We start from the raw sequence: 6,732 nt of genomic DNA on the forward strand, positions 1-6,732 counted from the left end.
TGAACTTCAATATATTTTAATTTGCATATATTAATAAAATACCTCGGGGGAATATTCAAATTATGAATGCCACGTTGGGCCTACCCCTTTCAGCTCTACTCTAGGCCGCCGTTTAGATTGGATCCAGCTGCTTAGCTGGCACTCCAAAACCCGTTTCCTCGCTTCATGGCTGCACAAGTGCCTGCTCCTCCGGCGCCAAACCAAGTGCTTGATGTTGTAAATATCGCTCCAGCATCAGCAGTACCAGCTCCTGTATAACAATACTCATACTAAATAACAATACTCAGGGTAGAATATTATGCTATGTAGTGCGGTGCCGCGGAAAGGTAAAGTGCCCCAGCAAGAACATAATAGCAGAGCTCGCAGAACGTAACCCCATAATTATACAAAATAGTTGAAACCCATCAAGCCGAAAAAATTTGGATGTATGACCGTACGACCGTACAAAGTGCTACTTTTAACATGCGCCACGGCCTTGTTCAGTAGTCCAGTGGTCAGTGCACTGGGCTCCGAGTCGGACGACCCGGGTTCTAGTCCTGTGCCCTTGAGACGTGCGGGAAAAAAAAAAATGCGAGCTCCGCTTTTAGGCTTGGCTATATATTATGCTGATATCTGAATAATCTAGATGTAGTACTGCTTTGAACGCAATTCTTATCAGAATAAGGTCGATTAAACTGGTTGGAAAAAGTCTTTATTGGAAGTAAACAACTCATAATTCAAGCGAAAGTGGTAACTTGACATTCGGTGATGCGCAGGCATAAGTTCTCCCCCACGGTGAATGTCAGGTCAGGCTGACGTGTGCTCCTTGAAGAAAACATGTTTTTATTCAGGAGAAGTAATTACTGCGGCGATATAGAGTATTTCAGTATGGTTGTATTAAATTCGGAAAGGGAAATTCATCTACACTCTCAAGAATCAACAGCGAAACATTCATGCTTTCAGAGAGCTTTAAACTTATCCTCTAAAAGGCGTACGGCTTCACGGTGGAAGGAGATTCAAACACTACCGTGTGCACTGTTCTGAATTTTTCAGTCGTTATCACTTTCGACGAATTGTTAGAGGATTCACGAGCTGTAGCGAAATTTGTTCTATCCTCTTGGTCATTGGTGTGAATCCACGGAATTTGACCGGTGTTTTAATTAGCGTTTTATGCGGCGGCAAACTTAGAATCTATTACAGTTTTACCCGCTTATTTGCCGTGCATGTTGGCGACCAGCATTTATACTTGACGAAAAAAAAAATTATCTGGTAATTGGTAGGAGAATGTTTAATGGAAATTTATCAATTGTACCTCTTTGCGGAACTCCCGATAACGAATTGAGTCATTCTCGCCGCCAGTAATATAAATTAATTTGTGTATAAGGGTCGCCATTTATTGACGACAGTGCAATATTTAGTTGGTAAGTACAAAAACTTTATCTTTTTTTATTTTTCTACGGGAAATAACTTTGAAATGTTTTCATGGTTCTTAGAAGAGTCCTTTCCGTCGGTTCTTGAAGCCTCCTGTAGTAATTATATTCAAAACCATGGTCAAGGACGATTGAGTTGTACCGCTCTTCGTCTCATTGCTTAAATTAAACCGTCACTCAACAGAATCGTTCACTGTGTTTACGTTTTCGTTTCATCGCAACTTACTATGCGTTCGGCGGGAAAGGTGAGCATGCCAGTGTTCTTGGTCATAGTTGCCGTACAGTGGCTGAAAAAGAAAATAGGGCAAAATGCTAGAAAAAGTCAGCTGATTTCAAGGCAAAGGGAAACCTAAAAGCAAAATTTAATGTATTGGGAGATCGATTGCAGCTGAGTTACGAGAACGTTTCACTGCCCCGGCATCTAGCCTTCCAGTTACTTTTTATTCCGTTCACGTAATGTGGGCAGATACAATAACGTTCGTAATTTGTGCTAGCATTGTATTATTATTATGTAGGGCATACTGGTGTAAGTAATAAATAATGGTAACAGGAATTTAAAACGATATCGTTTGTAGAAAGTACAGATATTGACATCGAGAAAATACTACACTATTTTCTGATGTTTAGTTTGCCGTGTGCTGCGCGTATTGTCTAGCGAACTATTTGTCACGATATAATTGTGCACATTAAACACAATTAGGTATTAAATTTCTCTGAGAAAGATAAGGAGGCTCATGAAAAACTCCACAAAAAGGCTTTCCAAAGTGAAACTTCACCATTTCGTACATTTTGGTTCAATAACCATCAATTCATTTGCTGGTAGTCGGGAGTTGCTTTTTGATTAGAACCTCTCGAATTAGGGAAGATGCCGACATTAGCAAAAACGACGTGAAAAAAAAAAATTAAAAAAAAATTAAAAAAAGGTGAGTAAGCGATAGATGTCTTCGATAACGTCTGGGGACTCAATTAGAATTGATTTATGTCGAGCGGTTCTTAGGCAAGGATAATAAACGACACTTATCTTGTAACCCTTTCACCTCTCAAATTTAGATTATTGTCAACTTGGGAGTACTATTTTTGATTTACCTTCAAATTTTCAGGCGCGACCAAAAAAGTGTTATTTAACAAACATTTACAGCTTGTAAGATAATTTGCATCTTTTACAACATTTTTTGCGTGAACAAATCTGCGTTTATTTAACATTTCAGTGTTCGCTTGATTCTTGACGTTTTTTTTTTTATATTGCAATTACAATGCCTTTAGGTGGTCATGGACAGTTAGAAACTCTACGGGAAATCCTTGTTCATAGGACACTAGTATTTCACCGGAGTAAAATTCGACGGCAAGCGAATCCATCAATTTTTTCTGAAATAACAGAGTAACAGGTAAATGTAAAGGACAAGGTAAGACCCGCTGTTATGCGTCCGTGTTTTGATAAGTCTTCTCGAAATTTTTCCTTTTGTCTTGTGCCGAGTCCAAAACTCGCTGTTATATTTGGCGAACTTGGGTCTTGCATTTATAGTAGACTTTTGTACAACAATTTAACAATTTGATGGATAAATCGATTTTATTTATATCACTAAAAATAAAAGAAGCCGTCTCAAATGGAAAATGCTTTGATTCAGATTTCAATTTAATCGAAGTTAGAGGAAGTTACAGATTAACCGCACTGCACTGTCTTTTAATTTAAAATTTCGTCGAATTTCTTGTCTTAAAACTTTATAAACATACCATTTAAATAAAATATTGCCATAAACAATACTAGAATTCCAATTAATTCTACAAGATTTACAAGCAAATTTCTTGTCAGAAACGTTATTCTGAACATAGAATGTAAATAAAATATAACCTAAATTCCAGAAACCGAGCTGTAATTTAAAAAAGCACTTAAGATATTGTTGATAGGCTGCTTCTGAGAACTATGCTATTAGCTCTCTGTAATTAGTTATACCTTCTTTCCCGCATGTTTCATAAACCTATTTTATACCAACTTCTATGTGATAACTAGACTAGCAACCTCGTTCATTAGTACTGTTCTCCAGAGATATTTTGTCTGGCAGCCGGTTCATCTTGACGATGGATTATTTTCTATTAGGTACATACACATAAGCTATTGCCATTGTCTTTGGCATCCACGACCAATACATCAGACCGGTTGTTCGATCGCACCGCTGAATGAGAGAGGTGTGCGTATAGTGTATGGCTTTGCAGTAATGATTGCATGAAGGACATACAGCTTTTGATAGGAATCTGGGAAGTCGGTCGGGATTGTCATCTAAAGCCCATTTCCACGGACATAGTGTGGTACCTGCATGCGCCCCGTTGGGGAAGTTGTTTTGGGAGCCATTAGAACCAATGAGCTTGTTTTTCATGAAAAGGTAGCCCCTTTGGCGAATCCGTTGCATCATTTGAGTATCAGTTAAGTTTTGTCTCGCCACACAGCCGCTGCAACCAGGTGGTGACATGGAGCCAAAAATGATAACCGCAATGAAAATCGCACACATCAAAAACTGCGAATTACGAAACAAAAAGGATTCTTTCATCATTTTTCGTTTCCACAAGATTATTAAACATCGCACCTGATCACTTACATATGCTAAAGAAAAACAAAAAACTAAATAACAAACAAACAAACAAACAAACAAACAAAACAGGAGTAAGCAAACACGCACAAAAAGACAAACATATAATGGTACAGAGTAGAGCTAAGAGCGCTAGCCCTTACGTCAGCACGTCTCCTTTGTCTCACAAATTTAGAGTCAATACATTGACGTAAAATTGACAAGCAAGTCAGTTACTACTGGCGAGGGAGTTTCGTGGGCAACGTGAAAGAGGACATAGATTTCATAAAGTTCCAATTTCATGCAAGATAATAAATTACTAAAGAAAAAATTATTTTTTTGTTCTTTTTTTGTTCAGCTTCACGTTCTGATCAAGGAACGCAAGAACGATTCATTAAAAAAAACTAAAAAACAAAAAGCCAGTCAAATGATACCAATGGCTAACTTATGCCGCATAAAGTAATCGGTGGGTGTTAGTGATGATACCAATAATTTGAATTTAAGATTTGTTTCAAATCAGTCTCAAAACATGTGATGCTTTAAAGATTTACACGAGAGTGCGTTTACCATTAACTCGCGACCGAGAGGGGAGATTTTACTTTCAAATGAATTGTGAGAATGCGTATTGCCTAGTGTTTGGGTTTTTATAGTTAAAAGTGTTAAGATTATCAGATAGCGAATCTTGATGAAATTAATGACCGAAAATTTCTTTTCCAGACTAATGTAACTCCGTCTTGTAGAAAGACAGAGAAGACTGGATAAATATTAGACTATTGCTTACGTAATAAAATAAACACTCGTTCTCAGTTAGTTTTTACTTAATACACAGTCTATAAAGGTTCAGAACTTAACAGATATCTTACCTTTTTGATAACCATTTCTTGAGATTTGATCTTGAATGAAAATTGAATTAAGGATTGTTGCACTCAGCTCTTCTCAGTTGTAAGTTACTCTCACTGGGTAGCTAGACGTTACTCGGTCCTATGCTTGCCGTCTTCAGGTTCCGTGCTTGCTCTTGATCTGCCTTTCGGTTCAGAAAGCTTCTGCGATCCAGGGCTTCGTCCGTCTCCTTATATATTATTTGTGGCGTCAGCATTAGAGTGATACCTCAGCTCCAGTGCATAATATTATGCTTCCTACGCGTATGTGCTCGTTAACTTCTCACAAGGAAAATAAACTTGATATTGTTAAAATGTACAGTTAGATGTCTGCGGAGTGCCATTCTGGTGACATTTTTGCTATTTTCGTGGACCACACCACGTTGATTTTTTATGCTCCTCAAATTTGTCCCCCCACCTAGAGAAACTAGTAACGCGTGTTCACTTTTCTTTTTGTTCCGCTTCCAAGTTTATAATTATCTCCGTTATGATAAAAATAACTTAACTATCCGAAAAAGGAAACCTTCCTGTCTTAAAATGATTTTCAAACCAAAAATTTTGTGCCTTTAATCCTGGGTGACTAAAATATGTCGATCTTTCCGTTTTCTTCTGTGCTTGAATTAGCTGTGGTAGGTTTCTGAGCAATTTTAATCAACTTTTTAAAAAGTGTGGAATATTAAGTTTTGGAATGTATAGCGTTCTTAGTTAAAAGTTGCAACTTGTTTAAGGTCACTTACACTATAAATATCTGTATGCTAAATGGAATGCGGTATATTTTTTGCTATTTTGTCCTGAAAAGCATTCTTCCGTTACTTGCAAAACAATTTCTCTCACGGTCGCGTGATCTTTGGATTGTGAACATGTTTAGGGTTGAAATTTTAGAGCCGAAATAGTACAGAAAGCATTTGTACGATATAGTAATAACAGTGTCTTAGCTTCATCCAGAACCCAACCGCGAAAATATAACCTAAACGTCGCGATGGTTCAAATTACCATTTCAATAGCCACAACGATCTATTTGCGTCTTCTTTTTAATGCGAATGGCATTTAGTTGTTTCTGCTAGACGACTTTTTTGAAAATCAAGGTAAATTGATGAGTGAATCTCTGGTTTTCCATTAAGTTTTCCTTGTTTAAAACTTGACCGACAAGCTTTCCATTAAGTTTTTCCGTGTTCAAAACTTAGCTAACAAGCGTATAACTTCAGTTTCCTATGCGACTGTTGCTCCCCCATTTCTTTTCTGTCATCGACTTCCCATCGACTTCCCCCCGTGTTTTAAGGCAAACAAATTAACAAACATTTCCTTCCACCTGTTCCGTTGCCTTGAAATTAGTTCACGAAAACCTGGAACTCACGACATCTTAATTGTTCATTATTAAATCCTCTTCAATAATTCGCTAATTCCTTAATCATGTTAAGATCATTCCTCCCACTTGATGACGGGAAGGAAATTTCGTGAAGGAAGTTTGCACCTCATGAACACCTCTTTTTAATTTACTGTCGTCCAGTAAAATTGTCACCTTTTGGCAAATCCTAAAATTATGTCAGAGCCCATCAAATAATTTTTCTAATTACTTAGTTAGTTTACTTATCGCAAGGAAGCTCACTTGTCTTCGAGACTCGAGAATTGCGATAATTGATATTATTAGTGCGGTGGTTTAACTTTTTCACCAGATTTTAAGGAGTTTAAATCTTCACATCGTTCGGGTATTATGTTATTCCTTTAATATAATTACACGTGCAACATAGTTTGATATGTAAATAGCCTTCGCTGTAGAATTCAAACAGACATAACAACCTCCTTAATTTAAATAAAACTATTTTTAATCTAATTTAGTTGAATCATTGAATTATAAAAGATGTTAACTTCTTTAAAACGTATTAC

The sequence above is a fragment of the Pocillopora verrucosa genome, chromosome 14 (assembly GCF_036669915.1).
Source record: "Pocillopora verrucosa isolate sample1 chromosome 14, ASM3666991v2, whole genome shotgun sequence".
NCBI classification, from domain to species: Eukaryota; Metazoa; Cnidaria; class Anthozoa; order Scleractinia; family Pocilloporidae; genus Pocillopora; species Pocillopora verrucosa.